The sequence below is a fragment of the Lutra lutra genome, chromosome 5 (assembly GCF_902655055.1).
Source record: "Lutra lutra chromosome 5, mLutLut1.2, whole genome shotgun sequence".
Classification (NCBI taxonomy): domain Eukaryota; kingdom Metazoa; phylum Chordata; class Mammalia; order Carnivora; family Mustelidae; genus Lutra; species Lutra lutra.
Window position 1 is genome coordinate 1,700,975 of NC_062282.1, and position 21,972 is coordinate 1,722,946.

A 21,972-nucleotide genomic window follows, 5' to 3' on the forward strand; every position below is an offset into this window, starting at 1 on the left:
ACAAATGCAAATCCCTTAAAAGGGGAAATTAAACCAAAAGAGCAGGAAAGGAGGAAAATGGCTGGAGGAATAAAGAAGAAGAAGAAGAAGAAGAAGAAGAAGAAGAAGAAGAAGAAGAAGAAGAAGAAGAAGAAGAAGAAGAAGAAGAAGAAGAAGAGGAGGAGGAGGAGGAGGAGGAGGAGGAGGAGGAGGAGCAGGAGGAGGAGGAGGAGGAGGAGGAGGAAGAAGAAGAAGAAAAGGAAGAAGGAGAAGAAAAACTCCTGAAGGGTTCAGCAACCAGGTATGTGCCTGCAATGCAAGGGACACTGTGGCAGGTTCAGTCTCCGTAGGCTGCACGGGTCCTTCCAGGGTCAGCTTCCCTCCCATGAATCACGGACATTCAAAAGGCAATCTCCATTTCTCCACACTTGTCCTTGATAATAAATAGTCTGTGCCCTTGGAAAATTATTGACCAGGATGACTTAATACCTAATTTGATTTTATTTGTATCCGTCAGAATTAGTTTTGAAAACAAATTTAACAATGATCGTCTCTAACAGATACATTGTTATACTTCAGAATGATGAAATGCTTATTTCTATTGATGACCACAGTAACTTGGTAACCAGAGGCATAGGGACCTGTCATTTCCAGGGATGCATTCCAGGGCAGAGACCCTGCCCCCTTTTGTGCACAGGACCCCCCACGATGCCTGGAGCAAAGATTAGCCATCAGGCACTTCCCTGAAGGTTGGGAAATGACCATTTTTTCAGAGCCAATTAGCAGAACTCGGGAGCCCAGTAGAGAAGTTCATCACCTCACCTGGGAGAAGAATTCTCCTTCTTTACAAATGAGGTATGCCCAAAGCCCATTTTTCCCCAATTCTGTTAAAATATATTGACAAATGACATGGTATAAGTTTAAAGTGTGCGATATCATGATGCGACAGAAGTAAATATTGTGAAATTAAAGTGTGCGATATCATGATGCGACAGAAGTAAATATTGTGAAAGGATGATCGGCATTAGGTTACTTAACACATCAAACCAAAATGTGAGTTAGCATTTCTGTATATGTATGTTTGGTGAGAACTTTAAACATCGACTTTCTTGGCATCTTTCAAAGACATAACGCCATATTGTTAACAGTTCTCAGCACGCGGTACATGACAACCCTGTGACCTTTGATGGCTGCAAGTTTGTACCTTTTGACCCCACTCACCAATTTCCCAGCTCCCACTCTCTGCCTCTGGCAAGCATCAATTTAGTTTCCACATATAAGAAAGATGATACAGCATGTGTCTTTCTCTCTCTGACTTATTTTACTTAGCATAAGCCTTCAAGGTCCATCCATGTTGTCCCAGATGCCAGGGTTCCCTCTCTCTTTTTTTACAACTGAATGAGATTCCATTGTATGGATGTCCTACACCGTCCTTATCCACCCGTCCACGTAGGCTGTTTCCATAGCACACTGCTGTGAATGGCGCCACGGTGAACACGCCAGTGCAGGTATGTCTTCAGCCGAGTGATGCCACTTCCTTTGGAAGAACCACCCGAAACGAAAATTTCCCGCAGCCCAAACTGTAAATAGTGTGGTGATGGTACACATTCACTTTCAGGAGGTTTTACTTTTGTCATTCTTTTTTCATTTTGCCCTTTACTCCTGTGAAAGTGTCTAAATTTCTATTTTGCTCGCTTTACACCTTGCTTTGGGTAGAATGCCCTCAGTGATCACAGCAAAAGACACAGACGTTTCTGGCCCCACTTTGTAAGATTTGCACCATTTGCAGAGCACTTAATTCTTCATATGACTCAATAGACGATATGCCAGTGTTCCTTTCAGACACAGGGTTTTTAGCCCATGTGAGCCTGGGAGGACCGCCTTCCTCTCCTGAGGCAGAGGGATGTCGGTGGCAAGCACGGGCTCTGCAGAGACGGCTGACCACCTCCAGTCGACACTGCAGGGAATGTTACAAATCCATCAAGTTGGACAGAATTGAGCTTATTAATGTCCCATATGCATTAATCTCAGCGTTTAGATTACCTTTCTCGAGCTTAGAAAAGCAGTTCTGCTTGTAATTATCTTCTCATAAAATGTAATCATAAATGACACCACAGCTCTGAAATAAGCCAGAGGAAACCAGAATATTTTATGTGGGATTTAACATTCTTCTGGGCTCCTTTCCACGATGTACAAGCTCAGATAATAAGTCAGAGATTAACTCAACCATTCTTTCTTTGGGCGGCCGATTGCACGTTATTTAAAAAGCTTTATATAAAAGTCACTCAAACGTGAATAATTGAAATTATTTTTAACGATCGTCCCATTAGAGACCCAACTTACACAGATCTCCAACTGACCTAGTTTTTTTCTTTCTTTCATCAGCTTATTTTACTGCTGAATTTAAACAGATCCATCTCTAATTAGATACGTACTTTTCAAACAATATTGGAAAAGAGCTACCTTTAACATTTGTTCTCTGCGCCTGTCATCTTTGTGATGTGCCGGAGCACAGTGACGTGCTGATACGTGCGTACATGGGTTTCCCCATCCGTCCCTGTCAATTATGTTCCACTGCCAGGGGGGACTTGATGTCTATAACCTTTCATCGTGAAGAATGTACGTTTAATTACTAGGAAAACGACTAGGAGGTAATAGGTCAAGACAGGCAACTGCAGCAGGGAGAGGGACCCACACTCCGTGGCCACACCCCAAACATCGTTCACTGGAGGAGTCCTGAACACATCTCCAGCCTCCTCCTCTGCCCAGCGGCGTGAGAAGCTGCTTCATACAAGCCAGTCATCAAGGAAACATAAGGACATGACTTAATGTCCACAAATATAAACATACATTCAATCATTAATCTTGCTACAAGGTCAAAGACTTTTCTTGGGATAAGAGTTTCCTCATCGGGTGGAATCAGCACCCATGGCTTCTAGTGTGTTTGTTTTTGTAAAGTCTAGCGGTTCCTTGAGATATTTGTAAAACAATCTAAGTGTGTGACCAAGTAGAGTTTCTCTGAATTTTGCACAGTTGTATGACAGAATGTTTAAAGGATGTTTTTACGACATCTTGACAAAGCATGCAACTTGGGTTTCCCGGAAAGAAATAACACTCCTCAAACTTACGTGCGTATTCTGTGCAGTAAGTTTGCTGGTGCTGAGTAGTCCCTTAGTTGATACTCAACTGAGCCGTAAAATTGCATAACAGGGATAAGGGAAAAGAAGAGGACGAGGGAAAGTAGCTGATTCTTGGTGCGTGTGACCTAAGGAGCGGGAGGGAGGTGGGACGGCAGCACCGGCAGCAACATCGGCAGGCTCCGCAGTGATGGAGGGCTGATGGGAACACGGAGAATCAGAAGACTCCATCGGGCCCTGGTTTGGCCCTGCAGGTCAGTGTGTGCTTTCAAGTTACTCTCCTGATAAGCAAAGCCAGGACCCTCCCATCCTCACCACACAAGCTCTCCCCCATGTCACAGTCAGGGCACCCTTTCCTGCCACATGTCCTGCCTGTGGTCAGGCCTTAAGTGAGCACATCACAGGGCATCATGGTGATAAGCATCATGGTGATAAGCAGAGCCATACTCAGGAGTTTGCCAACAAGGCTCCTTGCTTGGGGCATGGGTGCCGCTCAGCTTCAGAATCCACAGGACAGGAAGCCTTGGGGAGGAGAGGACGTCTCCTGGCCACAGCCACCCTGCCTGGCCATCTCCCATCTTCCTCTGGCCTTTGCAAGCTCCAGGTCTGCAAAGTTGCCTCAACCAACAGCGCCCGATGGTGGTAGGACCGAAGGCTAGAATGAGGGTCTTTGAATTATCTTGGATTTCACATATTTCATCTCTGCTTCTCCTTAGGTGGGTGTTAATAGGAATCTTTACAAACCGTGAAGACACCAAAGCCCATGGCTTCATTGGGCTCCAGTGTGGCCCCATCACAGACTTAACACGAGAGAAGAAAGGGAAGCATGTGGGGCCACGGAGGGTAAGCAAGTCGTCTGTGCGGAGAGGAAGGAGCTGTTTTCAGTGGCTGTAGGAAACTGGGAGGCGTGGGGAGGGAACTTCCCCTCTCTGCTTCCTGTGCCTATTCGTTTGCTCCATTGGTTACCATCCGTGCTCTCCGAGAGGAGACTCATATTCTCTCTGGAACTGTGTTCGTTAGTATATAAAACACTGCAGTGGGTCAGAGTTCAAAAAATAAAAACAGAACACTGAAAAGGTGCATTGAAAACTTCTAAAGACTTGCTATACAGTTGCCAAACTGTGGAAAGGACCAAGATGCCCTTCAACGGACGAATGGATAAGGAAGATGTGGTCCATATACACTATGGAGTATGATGCCTCCATCAGAAAGGATGGATCCCCAACTTTTGTAGCAACATGGACAGGCCTGGAGGAGATTATGCTGAGTGGAATAAGTCAAGCAGAGGGAGTCAGTTATCATATGGTTTCACTTATTTGTGGGGCATAAGGAATAACACGGAGGACATGGGGAGATGGAGAGGAGAAGTGAGTTGGGGGAAATTGGAGGGGGAGAAGAACCATGAGAGACTGTGGACTCTGAGAAACAAACTGAGGGTTTTGGAGGGGAGAGGGTGGGAGGTTGGGAGAGACTGGTGGTGGGTATTATGGAGGGCATGGATTGCATGGAGCACTGGGTGTGGTGCATAAACAATGACTCTTGAAACACTGAAAAAAAATAAATTAATTAAAAAAAAAAAGGCTTGCTATAAAACACCCTTGGCAAGGGAATTCCAGATGTGCAAAGAAGAGAGAGCCCTTTCTCTGGGGCTGCCTGGCTGCGGCCGCGTCCCAGAAACACTGCACTTGGGGTGCGTCGGCGCTTGTGCAGAACGGTGGAAATCCTTTGGAAAGCAGAGCTCACCAGCAGGTTTAGACACTTCTCTCTCCTCCTTCCCCGCAGAGCCCCTGTCTGCCTGAGCCAGCCGCGTGCCAGCGAGAAGGGAGAACGCGCTCGGAAGACGCCTGAGCCTCCGGAGCCGCGCTGACACCTGCGGAGCCACGGAGGCGCGGGCGGGTTGCAAGGACACCTGCTCGCTCCCAAGGCCTCCTGGAAACCCCAGGAGGGAAGCGGAGCCCGGCGAGCCTCTGACTCATTCGGGGGTTTCTGCTCAATCTCTGCCACTTCTTGCTGGGTTTTATTTTCACCCTCCACAAGTCATGCAAAATTCACCTTGAACGCGAATCTCAGGGACGTGTATTTTTCTGGGAGGCAACACCTGCCTCCTGCTTCACTTTCTGGTGCGGGGAACGCTCCCCAGCTGGACAGACTAAACACAGAAGCAAGCCCAAAGACAGCACCTACGAGCAAAACCAAGGGCAGCTCTGGCTGTAGGCTTCTCAGGCAAGTGCCGTGCGCCAAGTCCATTGCCATGTCACATCACGGACTCCCTCCCTGCACCCCGACAGCATGGCCTCCATGTTCCCAAATGCCCTTGCACGTAGACGTGTTCCTGCGAGAGACAGTGGTGCACAGGCAGAAACCGACTGACGGGCAGTCCTGACACTAGGCTCTGATGGGCAGCATCTGCCTGTTTCTAAGGTGCCAGCGTTCCCACCCTGGCCGATGTCAAGCGACCGCCATGACGTCACCAGCTGTGAAACTGGGACATGATGGGCACAGCCAGTCACAGCCAGGCTGAGAGAGAGTAAGGAACCGACCAACCCAAGGGCTACTGAGGAGGGAAAGCTGGCTCAGGAGTCAGATCCCGGCAGGTCTGCCACGGACTTGGAGTCCTTAATCATTCTGACATCACGGCATCCCTTTCTAGGTTATGGCTTTTTAAAAATGCAAAAGCTGCAGAGCATAATTCGGCCATCACAGTCCACTGGCTAGTATTTAACACTTAAGGTTCCTAGTTCTCTTTCTCTTGAAAATAACACCAACACGGGTCCCCATCCTGGTGGTGGGGAACCCAGCTCAGGGCAGGGTCAGCATCCACACCAAGGGCCAGGCCTCCCTTGAGGGTGCTCTGGTACTCTGGGTTCCCAGCTGTGACGGCTGCTTGCCCAGAGCCCTCTTTCGCTGTCCTTGCTGTTCACCGGCTCCTGTCCGTGTTGTCTCTGGTGTCTGTCTTCAGCTGGCAGGAGAGGTTAGCTTGAGATCCACGGGCGTCTGGCCCCCTGTTTGTCTTCTCTGGAGCCAGCTCTGCGATGGTCTGACTCCTCCAGGGCCCCCTTGCCCGGCCATCCCTGCCGCACGGCTGTGTTTCTTGCAGAAAACATTTGAACTGAATGCTGGTGACGCCACCGATGTTCGACTTTCAGCAGACCTTGACTGCCGTGGCTGCACACCATGCCTCCAGAAGGACGAGCCATTCCCCAACTGGAGAATCGCTTTGTGCGAACTGTGGGGTTGGCAGAGCTGCAAAGGCAGGAGCAGACACGGCAGGGGCCCTGCCAGGCCGGTCCGCACAGGCGGAAGGAAACGTTCTCCACTGTGCAAGCTGCTCGCGCTCTGGCCAATGAGGGACATGGACCCGGGGCTGACCGTGCGGGTTCGGGCTTATTTCTAGGAGCAACGAGAGTCAGAGGGCTCGAGCTCCAGTGATGGCGCGTGTTTGTGAGGTCCCTGAAGGTGTCTGTGATCTCCACTCCCATGTGAGCGTCTTCTCAAGCAGAACTCAAACGCACCTTGTTAGTGTTCCCCGAGGCAGCAGCCTCCCTCAGCCTCAGTTTCTTCTTCTGTAGCTTGAGGTTGACATGCTCCCTGTCAAGCTGTGGAGCAATGCAGACAGGTCATGGGGCTCAAGCAATAGAGAGGGGCCTGATCCCCCCTTCCCTCCCTCCTGGCAGGCGGGCACAGAGGTATCCAGGCAAGGCCGGTCCTGTCAACACGAGGGAGCCTGTGTGTGGAACAGTGGCCCAGCAGCGCCAGCCTCAGGCTGTGGGCCCACGAGAAGCACGCGGCGGTCCCACTGGAAGGACACAGGTGGGGGGCAGATGCCTGAGTTTTAGGCCGGGACCTGCTTCTCCCAGCCGGTCTCGCCCCAGGGCCGCACAAGAATGACAAGAGTGGAGGCCAGCCTGGACGGTCAGGGGAGAGAACTAGGTGACAGCGACTCAGTAGAAGAGGACCCTCTTGGGTCCTCCTCCAAGGCAGATGACAGCAGGCCTGCCCCAGGCCCCACAGTCCAGGAACACTGGGCTCAGACCGGGCTGCCGGCGAGTTCACTGTCCCAGGAAGTGTCTGGGCAGGGCGTGGGCCGGCTTTCCTGCAGACATGCTGCAGGGGTTGGCCCGGGGTGGTCAGGTGTCTCCCAGACTCTACTAAGTCCTGTTCTCAGGGCTTCGGAAGTACGGCTCCCCATGCAGAAGCTCTGCTTTTCTCTTTAAGATTTAATTTATTAATGCATTTGTTGGTTTACATAAGAGAGAGCGAAAGAGGGTGCACCATCGGGGGAGGGGCAGAGGGAGACTGTCCAGCAGACTCCCCGATGAGCGTGGGGCCCCATGCGGGACTCGATCCCGCCGCCCTGAGAGCTGGACCCAAGCTGAAACCCTGAACCAACCGTGCCTGCCCCCATGTCCCCGCGCCCCCCGAGCCCCCGGACAGGGGGTAGGGACAAAAGGGCGGCTGCTCTATCTTGGGTCGGCCTGCGGGCAGCGCGTGGGCACCAGCTCCGACGGGGACCGGAGGGAGCCCCGGCCTGAGTCCGGGGAGGCAGTGTTAAGTGCGGGCCTGCATGAAGGCCAGGCTTGTCACTTGGCATCCGGGACGCCAGGCACCGGCCAGCTATCCCGCACGCTGTGGACGCGGGGGCACTCCTGCACGACGGACCGGCCGCGTCACCCGAGCAGACGGCGGCCCCGCCCGGGTTTGCACTGACCGTGCCGCTGCGCACCAAGTGAAACGTGCGTTAACCGCCGCCCCGTCCTCCCATCTCGGAAGCCGCAGGGAGGCCAGGAAGAGGCTGGCGCAGGCGGCGGGTCAGGTAGCCTCCCGCGGCCCCCGTGTCCCGCCCTGTTCTCGCCACATGACGACGCGGCCCAGCCGCTCAGCACGCCCGGAGACCTCGCACCTGCAGCAGCGCGCGCTTGGCTCCCCTCGGGCGCCTCCACGCCCCTCCATGTCCATGTCCACGTCCACCTCCACACCCATCCACGCCCCACTTCCGGGCCACCTGCCCGACCCCGTCCACGCCCCTCCACACCCCCTCCACTCCCCCTCCACACAGGCAGCTTTCTTCCCGAAGCCGCATTGCGTTTGATGGGAAGGGCCGCGGCCAGTCGAGGACTCAGAGCCGCCCCACACTGGCCATCGTGCTGGCCGACGCCTCACGTGCTCCCGCCGGCTGGTGGGTGTCAAGGGAGGCTGCTGATCCGAGACCCACAGGAGGACTGAAGGAAGCCCTAAAGGGAAATCACCACCAGCTCTTACTCAGTCATGGCCTTGCCCTCTGGTCTGTGCTATGCAAACTCACTGAGGTTTTTTAAATGAGATACTGTCTCCATTACTGTAGCAGAGAAAAAAATTTCCTCCCCTATAACCCTTTTAAATTACAAGGGAAAATAGACGTTTTTTTTAACTTCACTGTCAAAATAATGAACAAGTCAATACACATCTCACCAGGCAGTATAATCCTTAAAAATATTCGTCTGACACAAAACCAGACCTCAGTGAGATCCCACCTCACACCAGTCAGAGTGGCTAAAATGAACAAGTCAGGAAACGACAGATGCTGGCGAGGATGCGGAGAAAGGGGAACCCTCCTACACTGTTGGTGGGAATGCAAGCTGGTGCAACCACTCTGGAAAACAGCATGGAGGTTCCTCAAGAAGTTGAAAATAGAGCTACACTATGACCCAGCAATCACCCTACAGATACAAACATAGTGCTCCGAAGGGGCACGTGCACCCGAATGTTTATAGCAGCAATGTCCACAATAGCCAAACTATGGAAAGAACCTAGATGTCCATCAACAGACGAATGGATAAAGAAGATGTGGTATATATACACAATGGAATACTATGCAGCCATCAAAAGAAATGAAATCTTGCCATTTGCGACGACGTGGATGGAACTAGAGGGTATCATGCTTAGCGAAATAAGTCAATCGGAGAAAGACAAGTGTCACTGATATGAGGAATTTGGTAAGACAGAGGATCATAGGGGAAGGGAGGGGAAATGGAACAAGATGAAACCAGAGAGAGAGGGAGACAAACCATAAGAGCCTCCTCCTCTCAGGAAACAAACTGAGGGCTGGTGAGGTGGGTGGCGGGGAGGGATGGTGTGGCTGGGTGATGGACGTTGGGGAGGGTATGTGCTATAGTGAAAGACTGGTGAGTCACAGATCTGTACCCCTGGGACAAATCACACATCATATGTTAATTTAAAAATTACAAAAAATCCGTTTGAAAAGCAGACCTCCTCCATGAAGTAGAAAGGAGGAGCGCATGTACTACGCACTAATCTGGGTTTAAGACCGATCCGTCCTTCATCTGTTCAAGAAATACAGACATAATTATTTCCATTATTCTGCTGTTGATTCAATGCAAGTTCCTGATGCTCTTTTGGGAAAAACAACGACAACAACACAAACTTTAAATCTCACTCATTAGGGGGCCCTTACAGTTCATGAAAAGTCAGACCAGTAGAACACCCATATTTTTACTTTATTACAATCAGAACTCACAGGGGATGAAGGGTCCTCCCCAGGCTCCTTGGGGAGCTGCTGCACCTCCCGTGACACGGAGGGTCGTGTCCCTACGAGCCCCAGGACGCTCCTTCTGTGGGGCGGAAGCACGTGACGGCCCCTAGGAACGAGCTCGCCCTCAGAGCTCCCTTGTCCATCCGCGGCCAGTTTCCTCCTTACACTCCACGAGTTTATCATTTCTGTCAGCTTCCTTCAAGTTTCCTGCCTACAGCTTCCCTGTATTGGAGCAAAAAGGCACCTCTGAGCTTCTCCAGCTGGAGGACGGGCTCCAGCAGGTCCCCGCACACAGCTCCCCTCTGTGACTGCTCAGGGAGCCCTCCTGTCACCTGCGTCTCACGCGCTGGCCGGCGTCCTGGGCAATTATGCCTTTCTTAACTTTTTCCTGTGGTGTCCAATTATAGTATCAGAATTGCAGAAAAAGGAGAAAGATATCCTTTTTTATTGTTGTTGATACTCTCTATCTTGGAAGTTTTGATCAAGTTCTGGTTCTATAGCTGAATTATTTGGGCACAGGAGGAAACCCGGCCCTCGTTACTGGAAAATTCTGGACACATGGCTAACAGTCAGTACGAAAAAGAAATTCTCAGAAAATGGCGCGAGCCAGATGGGGTTATTGTGCAACATGGGAAGCCCGAGCGTATTTCCCGTAGCAGGAGCGGGGAGGCCCCACTAGCACAGACTGCCTTTCCGGGACGGTGTCCTAATTGGCCTTAGGAAGCGCTCAGCCACATTCAGCCGGTCTCCAAGCACTAAGTTCTGACTTTAAACCAGCCCATGGTTAGGTCTGACCAAATACAATGTTGTTTATTTATTTTGTAAAGAAATCCATGCCCCAAAATTCAAACTGTGCCTTGTACGGTTTCACATGCTCATGACCTCAAGAAGGGACGCTTTAAAATCCTAGGGACACCGAAGTGATCCTCTTGACTTGGAGAGCCGGTCTCTCCACATGCAGGTGGGACGTGAGAAGAGAAGAGAAGCATTAAGTTTGGGATTAACAGCCCCTCCAGGGTGCTCCCAGGGCCGAGAGCTGCCTTCTGCCCTGCCCTGCCCGGAGAGGACCCTCAGCGCCCTTCCAGCTCCGCTGGGCCTGTCCTTGGACAGTCCTCCATGGGCGACGGGATCCAGGCAGGAACGAGCCAGGCTTGCCAGTGCCACTCTCAGTCCCACGCAGCCTCCGTCAGACCATCCTACAGGGCAGGGCCATCTGCTCCTACACTGGGAAACGGAGCCTTGGTTTCTCTTGAGAAGTGCCCATGTGTGCGGGCATCGCCTCATAGGTGTGTACCCCGGATTTCAGTCCTGACCTCCGGCAGCCCTCCGCGCACACAGTGGTTCAACTCCCAGGCTTTCCCTGGTGAGATGATGTCTCCGTCCCCAGGGCCAGCCCAGCTTGTCCCATGAAGCCCTGACACAGCTCTGGACACCCCAACCCCTCCCTCTGGTTAACTGTGCATCCCACCCCCTGGCCTCCATGATCCCCTGTTGTCCCTAACATCAAACGCTACCCCTGGCCTCGGTGCCATGCTGCTCCATCTGCAGGAGCGACCACCCCCCAGGACCTTGTGCCGAGAGATCCCCGGGAACCCAAATCTCAGTCTGTCCTCAGTGAACCCTCCTCCCGAAGCTGTCTCTGTCCCCTGGCAGCCCACCAACATTGCCATCCACCTTCCCTGCTTCTCTCCGGGCTCACTGCAGGCTCTGTGCGCCCAGGGACAGCACAGGATAGCGGGATGTCCCCCACGCTGTCCGCCACGTGGGTGCTCAACAAAGACAGCCCGACTTTCTAACAGCACCTTAAATGAAGAGGGCCGAGACTGTATCATTGTGTTGTATCCCGAGGAACGTGCCCTCCTTTTCCCAGGAGGAACGAAGCACGTGTTTCTTTAAGGTGGTGCTCTGTTGTGAGGGGAGTTTGGAAAATGTTGAGATGAGCACAGGGAAACTGGCTTCTTCATGGACCAGCTGCTTAGCCCTTTTCACATGTGACTGCGCTGTGTCTTCACAGAGTCCTCTTTGAGGAAGCCCCGGTGAGAAGGGGGCTCTTGCTATGGGATTTACGGTTCAAGGAGACCCTCCAGCTCACTCCACACCCAGTGCCATCCCAGGGTAACATGACTCCGTTGACAGGCAAAGACCAGCAGCTATGACCCAGCATGGGTGGTCCCCTCTGTTCTGTGCCCTTTGGAGTGAATGGCCGGCAGAGGGTCAGGCCAGTAGGGGACACCGGGGACATCCTGTGCCAGACTGCTCTTCAGAAGGGCAGCATTCCTCATCAGACGGGAGCCTGGAGATGTGCCTGGTCCATGCGGGCCTTCTCCGCCTCTGGAGCTCCTCTGGTCCCTGCTGCTGCCCAGGAACTGGCCCAGTGGAACACCAGCCTCTTGCCAACAGAGCAGCCATCTGCCCCCATGGCCTGATGTGGCCCTCAAATGTGTCACAGTCACTGTGAGTGTCCCCAGCTCTGCCTTGGGGAATAGCGAGCCTGGGTTAGGGGGTCTTGGAGAGACTGGCTTGGTGAAGGGTTGGGTCGTCCAGCTCCAGCTCGGCCACGGCAAATGGTCTCTGAGCCCCTTTTCTTAGCCAGTCAGCTGCGAAAGAGCAGGGGAAGGGCGCACACGGCCGTCCCGCAGGGTCTCTGTGGTTCTCTGGCCACCTGTGGGGGATTCCACTGCCCCATGCACCACCAGCCCCTATGTGTGGCATTTTGGATGGAAAGGAGAGTGTAGGGTTCCTGCTGCCCCGAGCTCGCAGCCCTTGGTGTTCCCATGTGCTGGGGGGCAAGGGAGGGTGTTCCCACGTGCTCTTGGGGCCCTGACTCACGGACGTCCCTTGACGGGGAGGCGGTCACCTGACGGGGCCGAGTGTCCTTCCCTTCAGAGAACCCACCCTGTGAGGTCTGTGCGCTTGGCGACAGGTGACGACTTGTCACTGAAGCCCCCCCACCCCCGGGACAGTGAGCGCTCCCACTTGTCATTCCGCGGCACACATGACCCCATTTATAAGTGTCTCCCTTGCGGCCGGTGAAAAGTGTATCATCAACCAAGACCTCCCTGAGATACGGCTCTGGCTTTCGGGAGGATTGTACTTCCTAAGCTCTTAAAGCCCAACGAAGAGAACCACTTGGCTACCAAGTGGAGTCTAATTAAAAAGGGGAAAGGAAACCCCATTCCTTGAAGTCTCCCTTTCCTTGAACCTTGGCACTGGCTCTCAGGCACCCAGACCCCGTGGGAAGGCGGACTCGCCCGCCCCAGGCAGGCGGCACTCCGGCAGTCCTGGCACTGGGCATGGGGAGACCGAGGCCTCCGTAGGCCGCGGTGACCATGGCTGCAGGCTGCCCGTTCCGGGGGGGTTGGAGGTCAGGTCCCCGTCTGCACACCCACCATACCCGCGAGCGTGGACATCCCTCCCGGACCCCAGCGCTGGTCCCAAAGCAGGTGTGCCAAGGCTGCTATGGGGTCCGCACCTGCTTCCTGGGGGGCACCCCCACCCCACCCCAGAGACTCCTCGCCCGCCTTCCCCTCCCTCCTGCCCAGAGTGTCCAAGAGCCCCGAGCTCGGGTCAAAGCAAAGGCAAGCTGGGCGCCCGCCGCTGAGCGAGAGCTGACCGCTGGGAGAGCCATCAGCCGCGCCGTGTGATGATGAACCGAGCAGTAAATTAATTAATCATCATTTTATGCCTCATCAAGCACTTTGCTGAGGCTCTCAACAGGGGCCTCTCGATGAGCCAATGGGAAGCGGACTGTTTTGTTTAGCTGGGCGAGACTTCCATAAACAGGGGAGGCTGTGACATGCTAATAAATATGTCATCCGTCTCTGCACAGGCAGCAGCCGTCCCGCCTGTGAAGCGCTGGCTCCGCCCGGCCCGGTGGGCAGTGAGTGATGGCAGAGACGTGCCCGCGGAGGAGGCCGTCGGGAGGGGCAGGGAGCGGGCGGAAAGCTCCCAAAAGTTCCTTCAAGTTTTTCGGGAGGAATGCCACCACCGTCCGGGATCCGCGGACGGTCCACACCGCAGCAGCCGACCGTCCTGCCGCGCATCCTTCCAGCGCCGCCGCCACATTCATCATGCAGGACGCGGCTGCGAGGGGCTCCCCCAAGGGCTCCCTGATTTGGGGACTGGAGCATATTTGAAGAATGTCCAGGCGAGACGCTGCCAAGAACCCAACCTAGTGGCGAGCGGCCCCTCACCAGCCTTGAAAGACGTCATGGCAGCTGCTTCAGAAGGAGCTTCAGGCTAACCTCAGCTCCTCTCTGGTAAAACCGTCCCCTGGTGTGGGAACCATCTTTCTGTAGGAAAACAGGTCTTCGTAAAGCTAAAGAAAGGTGGATATTTGGATGATAATTCCAGTGGCTTTATCAAACGCTTTACTTGATGTTTTGAAAGCAAAATGTGAACTCTGGTTTGACGCTGGGGCGGGGCCCTCAGGAGCACAGAAGTACAAACACCGAAGGACACAGACACGGGTTCCTCACAGGCCTGGGATTCCTCAGTGACTCCCAATCAGTTTTTTTTTTTTTTTTTAAATACACACCTGTAGGGGTTTCTGAACTTCACGGGAGGCATAACTGGCAGGGTCCCCGGGAAGCCCTTCCTCGGGCTGCAGGGTCCCCGGGAAGCCCTTCCTCAGGCTGTCCTCCTTTTCGGGTCGCACGTCACTACTGGGCGCCACAAAGCCCCAGTGAGTACGTCCGTGTGCATTCTACCGTCGTGCGGAAACGACCTGCCACGCTGCTTTCCTCTAGGAGTTGATAGAGCATCTCGTGAAGGCATCAGGCACGCTCGGACCCATCTGATGTGTGTTTTAGGCTCCATCTGGGGTTCCAAACGCCAAAGAACTGAAGGGCATTGACCTGGCATTTATGCAGAAGGCCCTCGAGCTCAGACCCACAGATACTCACATGGAGAGGACTCCTGCCTATCCCCTGGGTTGAGAGGATTGCCGGGACCCCCCCCCAACATTTGTCCTCCCAAACTCCTGCACTTGCTTTCTGGGTGTGCAGGGGCTCACTGGACCCAGAACCTGGGGCTGGACTTTGGTCACGCCTGTCCACGCTCAGGTAAGGACCAGCCGGGCAGGTGAGCTTGACGTGGCTGCCCCATGGATGCTGTCCGTTCTGATCCCTCCCAGTGGCTGGTAGAAGGCTGTCGCCACATCCATGGTGACATAAGGCGGGTCAGCATGAGCTCCCCCAGCTTCCCCAGACTCCAAATCACCATCAGGCCACAAGGAGATGGCACGGTTTTCCTCTAAAAGATAATAAGATCAGACACCTTCGAACATGCGAAACAGTCTTCACAGGTTCCATCCGTCACATCTGGAACACGCACCGTTCTCCGTGCGAGCTGAGGGCACAGACGGATCAACAGGACAGCTGCTATGATCACTTCTGCATGTTACACAACACGGTGCTGCCTTGGTGACACTCTTTCCTCACCTGTGCCATGTCCCGGTCAGTGTCGTATTCCAGGATGGGCTCTTGGAGCTGAGGGCAGAGGCCACGCCGGTCTCCACCTGCAGGCCACGCGGCGCTCGGGGTCGGTGCGCAGCCCACGGCAGACCCGGCATGGAACCGCACTGCAGGAAGGCTCAGGAAGGACTGAGCGGACAGGCCAATGACCTCATAGGTGATTTCTTTAAATGCTGCCTTTTGGGGCACCCGGGTGGCTCAGTGGATTAAGCCGCTGCTTTCAGCTCAGGTCATGATCTCAGGGTCCTGGGATCGAGTCCTGCATCGGGTTCTCTGCTCAGTGGGGAGCCTGCTTCCCCCCCCCTCTGCCTCTCTGCCTACTTGTGATCTCTGTCTGTCAAATAAATAAATAAAATCTTTTTGTAAAAATGCTGCCTTTTTGTTTCTAATTTTCTTATTTTGAAAATCTGGCTCAGAACAAAAAGAGTAAGGAAGGAGGGAGGAAAGGAGGTCAAGGGCAAAGACAGGGCCCTGTCTCGTCGATTTCATCCTCGCTTGGCCGGGTTCTCCTGCCGGAAGCGGTGAGGGCGATCGCCAGGAGGGCAGCGGCTCCCACGTGTGCTGCTCCGTGGCCGTCCCTGAGACGGCGATAGAAATGACCAAGTTCAGGGCTCTGCTGGTTTACGACTCTGGGCTTGTCCTGTCTTCTCTTTGGCTTCACGAGCAAATTAACACATTACAGACTAGAGTCTTCCGGTAGTGTCCAGTTTAATCTGCTTTAAGCCGGTTTCTCAAATGTGTTAACCACGGAGTCCTTCCTGGAGGAGAGGCTCAGGAAGCTCTGACTACACGTGGCCGTGCTGTCCCGGGCACACTTTCCTCCTTAGGTGCCGAGGACCCCGTAGCCGAGGACCGTCTCCCTTTGACGGCTGCACGTGCCACCCCTGGGGGTCCAGAGTTCCTGGCCCCTCTGTGAAGGATCCCACCTGTCCTGCTACACACATAACCCTGTGTTTTCATTTATTTTAAAAATGTAGCATTTTCAATGGGAAAGATGTTGCCCCAAAGGGAGAACAGCACTCTTACTCTTTGTATATATAAAACACAGATAAACCTGCCACCGATCAACAGATACGTTGTCTGTCTGCAGCATTAAAATGTATGTAGGTGGGAAAAGGCTCATAGAGGAGTGATAATGAGAACCACTGCTCTGCTCGATTTGTCAAAGTATGAAGAAAGTATATTTGAGTCTCCTACACACACACACACACACACACACACACACACACACACACACACTTCTGTATTGTTTGTTGAAAATACTTTTAAGCATGCCATGACTTCGGGGGCGCCTGGGTGGTTAAGTGTCTGTCTCCTGATTTCAGCTCAGGTCAGCATCTCGGGGTCATGAGATCAAGGCCCACAAGGGGCTCTGTGCTGAGCCGGGAGTCTGCTTGAGATTCTCTCTCTCCCTCTGCCCCTCCCCACAGCTCTAGAAAGAAAAACCCAGTGCAACCCAGTGCTGGGACTCCCTCACTGGATGACACTGGTCTTCACAGAGCCTGGGGGTTGTATTTTGTGTTCGGTACCAGTATTTCTACTTTTGCGTGGATTTGGTTTGATGTCACTGGTAGGTCCTGGCCCATGTATTTCTTCTCTTCTCTTTCTCCTCTTAAAATGTTTGATTTAAATTCAATGTAGTTAACATACAGCGTATTATTAGTTTCAGAGGTCAAGGTCAGGGATTGGTCAGTTGCCTAGAGCACCCGGTGCTCACCACATCACGTGCCCTCTGTAATGTCCTCCCCCAGTCACCCCATCTCCCCATCTCCCTTCCAGCAGCCCTCAGTTTGCTTCCTGGAGTTAAGAGTCTCTCACGGTGTGTCTCCCTCTCTGATTTCTCCCCATTCCGTTTTCCCTCCCTTCCCCCACGATCCTCTGCACTGTTCCTTGTGATCCACATACGAGTGACACCATAGGATCGTCTCTCTCTGATTGACTCATCTCACTCAGCATCATCCCTCCAGTCCCATCCATGTCGATGCAAACGGTGGGTGTTCATCCTTTCTGATGGCCGAGTGATGTTCCATGGTGTACACGGACCGCATCTTTACCCTTTGGTCTGCTGAAGGGCATCTCGGCTCCTTCCACAGTTCGGCTACTGTGGACATCGCTGCTGGGAACACTGGGGTACAGGCGCCCCTTCGGATCAGTACGTTTGTATCTCTGGGTAAATACCCAGTAGTACAACTGCTGGGTCCTAGAACAGTATGAAGTTGCTCTGAAAGTTAAAACTAGACCTACCACCCGTTTATTGTCAGTCTTGCCTGTCACTTGACTTGGAGGACTTTGTTACCAAGAGCAGAGTGGGTTTTGCCTACAGTCTGGCACCACCTTCCTGGATTTGGAGGCAACTCTTGACCACACTGGTGGTGAGCGTGGCCGCTGACCGGACGGTCTTCACCCGTCCCAGCCCGTGCGTCCCACCTGCAGGCTGGGGCTCCGCCACTGCTCTTCGTCTGCCCACGTTGCTGTCTCGGTAGAGTTCCTGTCCCTCTTGTGCCCATACGGTAACAACCACCCTTGGGTTTATAGCCCCACAAGAGAGTAAAGCCCACACCTGGTTAACTTGACCACCCTCTCCTTCCTGTCATCTCAGCGAGTCATTTAGAAAGATTTTACCTCCCCAAATCCATCCATCCTCCACACTCCCGGTTCTGCTGAGACATTGGAAGATTTAATGTCACTCTGTAATTTGCTTTTCCATGAAGTCTGTGTTTTCCCAGCATCCTTCGCTAACGCGTGGGTTATAGACACCACCGTGCACTCCAGTGTCATTTCACGCGCCCCGGGCTGACTGTGAGCCTCTCTCTCCCCACCTCTGTGTCTTTTCCTAGCTCGGAATTCTTGGTTCAATTGTCCTTTGGCCAATGACTTCCTGACTGTCTCCTTACATAGTAAATGTAGTGCTACGCTCTAGATAGTCTCACACGTTCAAAATCATTTTCATTGGTCCTAAAAGATGAGCAATGTCTCCACAAAAGATACAGAATTCTTACTCGCCGTCCTCTGCTCCGATCCCTCTGCCTCCAGCCTCCACTCTGCGGACGGGAATTCTGAGGTTGCCCCCAAGCCTTTCCCCTGTGAGTCACTCCAACTTCTTGTCTTGAAATTCCCGCAGGCTTCTCAGGGTACAGTTAAGAACTACCTTCCGTGTTATCCAGCATTCCCATTTAGGAAACTTTACTTTTTATAGACGGAAGCACAGCTCTGCCGTGACACCTGCCCAGAGATGCTCGTAGAGAACCAACCCACCTGCTAAGCGGTCGTGGCGTGGAGACACTATGAATTTTAATGCAGCCTCGTTAGTACAATCTCAAGTCTGTACGTATTGGCAGGCACATGGTTTGTGTGAGAAAAGGACTCTCGGAGTCATGCATTTACATTCCCGTTTGGGAAGAAACAGCTCCGCTGGTGAAGACGCCCCACGCGGAGCCGAGCAGGCGGCAGGTGTGACACAACAGACACCAGCGGCTGCTGGCGGGGGTGGGGCGGGCGGGGAGGCCGAGAGCTTCCTTTTCCTGTCTCCAAGCAGTTTCATTTGTTACCACGAAGACTTCTCTTTGTGCGTCTTTAAAAATAAAGTAAAATAAATCTAGAAGCAAATAAAATGTGCTGGAAGCAAGTGACTCACCATCTGAGCACCATCAGTGGCCTCCAGCTGTAGAACCAGATCGGGACACGCACAACCTCTCGTGCAAGGTCCCCGGCATCTGGCTTCTGGGGCCCGGCCAGAAGGGTCTGCAGCGGCTCACGCGCCCGCCACACTGGCCCCGCTGACCGCCCAGGCCTTGTCCTCCTACCCACGCCTCGGCTCGCTCCAGCCCTTCCCCTGGAGAAGCCATCCCTTCCCCCCACTGAAGCCCTCACCTTCTCAGACCAGGTTGACACCCGAGCCTGCTTTCTGCCTCCTCAGAAAACACAGACACGCGTGTCCAAGCCCTTCTGTGACAACTAAGCCCAGACAATCATGTGTCTTGTGGACACACTATCTCCAGGTTATCTTTTATCTAAAACTTCCTACGTCGAGCCCTTGCTCCCCCAACTATGTTAGAAGTGCATGAAGGTAGGGGGGCTCTCCTTAAAAACATCACACCCCTAATAATGATCACCAATAACCCACAGATGGATCGACTCGTAGTTACTTGATGATTTGCTAGAAAGTTGGATAGGGCAGTGGGGTCCTGCTTCGGCCCTCAGAGCTTTCCTGGAACGCGACGCACGTGCTCCTTTGTTGACTAGGATCCAGCAAGCATCCCCACTGGCTAGTCCTTTCTATCTTCCCAGCTCTGAAACGCACTTATCAACAGCATTTAAGTAGGCTCATTTGGGATCTGCTATAAAAGGTAGACAGACAGATGGACAGACAGACTCTGCTGTTCAGATAAATTCTTAGGGCATGGAGAAACCATATTCCCAAGTGATGAATGTCGTCGTGTACTACCTAAGTACAAAATTGGTCATTGTGTCTTCCTATTCTTACTTATTAGAAAAATTATGCTCATTCTTCCCATTTAAAATCAGGGAAAGCAAAAATATCAACAATATGTAAACAAACTAGTGAGCAAAATGAACCAAAGTAATATTTCCCCTGAAATTCTTTTTTTTTTTAAGATTTTATTTATTTGACAGACAGAGATCACAAGTAGGCAGAGAGGCAGGCAGAGAGAGGGGGGAAGCAGGATCCCCGCTGAGCAGAGAGCCCGATGTGGGGCTCGATCCCAGGACCCTGGGATCATGACCTGAGCCGAAGGCAGAGGCCTTAACCCGCTGAGCCACCCAGGCGCCCCTCCCCTGAAATTCTTTGTCCTGTGCAACGGGCACTTGGTTTTTGAGACGAATGCACAACGTCAGGCATCTCTAGCTGATCTGACTTTGGCCTCAATCCGAGTCATCTTGCAGCTCGACTTTCTTATTCTTAACTTTACCCACGGCTTCCACATCTAATGGGTACAGAATACCTGGGAGTACTTTCTTTTCATGAAGGCTGTGCGAAGAGTACACTTTCCGAGTCTTTCCGCTTGGGGGATTTTCCAGCATGAAAGGCAACGTGTAGGAGAAGAAATTTTAGAGGAGCAGGGAGCTGTGTTCCTGGTCTAGAGGTTTCACGGTCTCCCATCAGCCGGGATGACTGGATGGAAACACACAGCTAAGGCAACTTCCTACTCTTCCTCATAAATGCTTATAAACCGAGTTTTAAATCTTTGGACTTCAAAGCAAAACAAAACAAAAAAATCACCAGTCTGTGTAGACATGGATGTTTCTACACGGGCGGCTGTCTACTTTGCCCAGAACACTAGAAGCCATGGAGTCCGTGTAACTTTCTCTTTCCTTTTCAAAAAGTTGTTTTTCTTTTTTTCATTGTGGTCTTAATTGTTAATGCTTTTTTTTTTTTTAATTCTTCCTTAAGAAAGCTCACTCAGGCCCTTAGGTTGGCCTCTGCTCTCCAGATATATTATGTTCTTTTTTTTTAAATTATTTTATTCTCATCCATTAATCTACCTTCTTTTTTTCCTGTTTTTAAAAGATTTTATTTATTTATTTGTCAGAGAGAGAGAACGAGCACAAGCAGACAGAGAGGCAGACAAAGGCAGAGAGAGAAGCAGGCTCCCCACCGAGTAAGGAGCCCTTTGTGGGGTTCAATCCCAGGACCCTGGGATCATGACTTGAGCAGAAGGCAGCCACTTAACCGACTGAGCCATCCAGGTGCCCCCATTTATTCCCTTCTTACAGATATTCTCAAATATGTCTTTCAGAATAATGATTCAATGTTTCATGGTGGAAAACTCATTCTGGTTTTATCAAATGCAGTAGATGTGTTTCCTATTGAAGTTTTAATATTTCTAACTCATCTGCTTCTCTTAACGCCAATATTAGGTGTCCTTAATGGCCTCCTGTGTGGTCTTCTTCTTTTAATCTCTGCCTTTTCTCAAGGAATGCTCTCCTATTTCCCAGGGACTGTGCGTTCTTGCATTTCTTTAAGTGTGTTAATAGGCAACGTGCAGTAGAATGAAATCGGACCACTTTCTTACACCACACAGAGAAATAAACTCAAAATGGATGAAAGAGCTCAATATGAGGGAGGAATCCATCAAAATCCTAGAGGAGAACACAGGAAGCAACATACGTGATTTTGGCCGCAGCAACTTCTTTCAAGACATGTCTCCAAAGGCAAAGGAAGCAAAGACAAAAATGAACTATTGGGACTTCATCAAGACAAAAAGCTTTTGCACAACGAAGGAAACAGTTAACAAAACCAGAAGACAACTGACCAAAGGGGAGAAGATATTTGCAAACGACATATCAGATAAAGGGCTGGTATCCAAAATCTGTGAAAAACTTACCAAACTCAACACCCCAAAACCAAATAATTCATTCAAGAAATGGGAAAAAAATATGAACAGACATTTCTCCAAAGAAGATAACAAATGGCCAACAGACCCATGAAAAAAATGTTCAACATCACTGGGCATCATGGAAATTGAAATCAAAACCACAACGAGGTACCACCTCACCCGAGTCAGGATGGTTAAAATTAACAAGTCAGAAATGACAGATGCTGGCGAGGATGCGGAGAAAGGGGAGCCTCCTGCACTGTTGGTGGGAATGCAAGCTGGTACAGCCACTGTGGAGAACAGTGTGGAGGGTCCTCAAAAAGTTGAGAATAAGCTACCTTATGACTCAGTTGTTGCACTACTGGGTATTTATTTCAAGGATACAAACGTAGTGATCCGAAGGGGCACCTGCACCCCAATGTTTATAGCAGCAACGTCCGCAATGGCCAGACTATGGAAGGAGCCCAGATGTCCATCGACAGACGAGCCAAGAAGATGTGGTATAGATCTATTGTGGA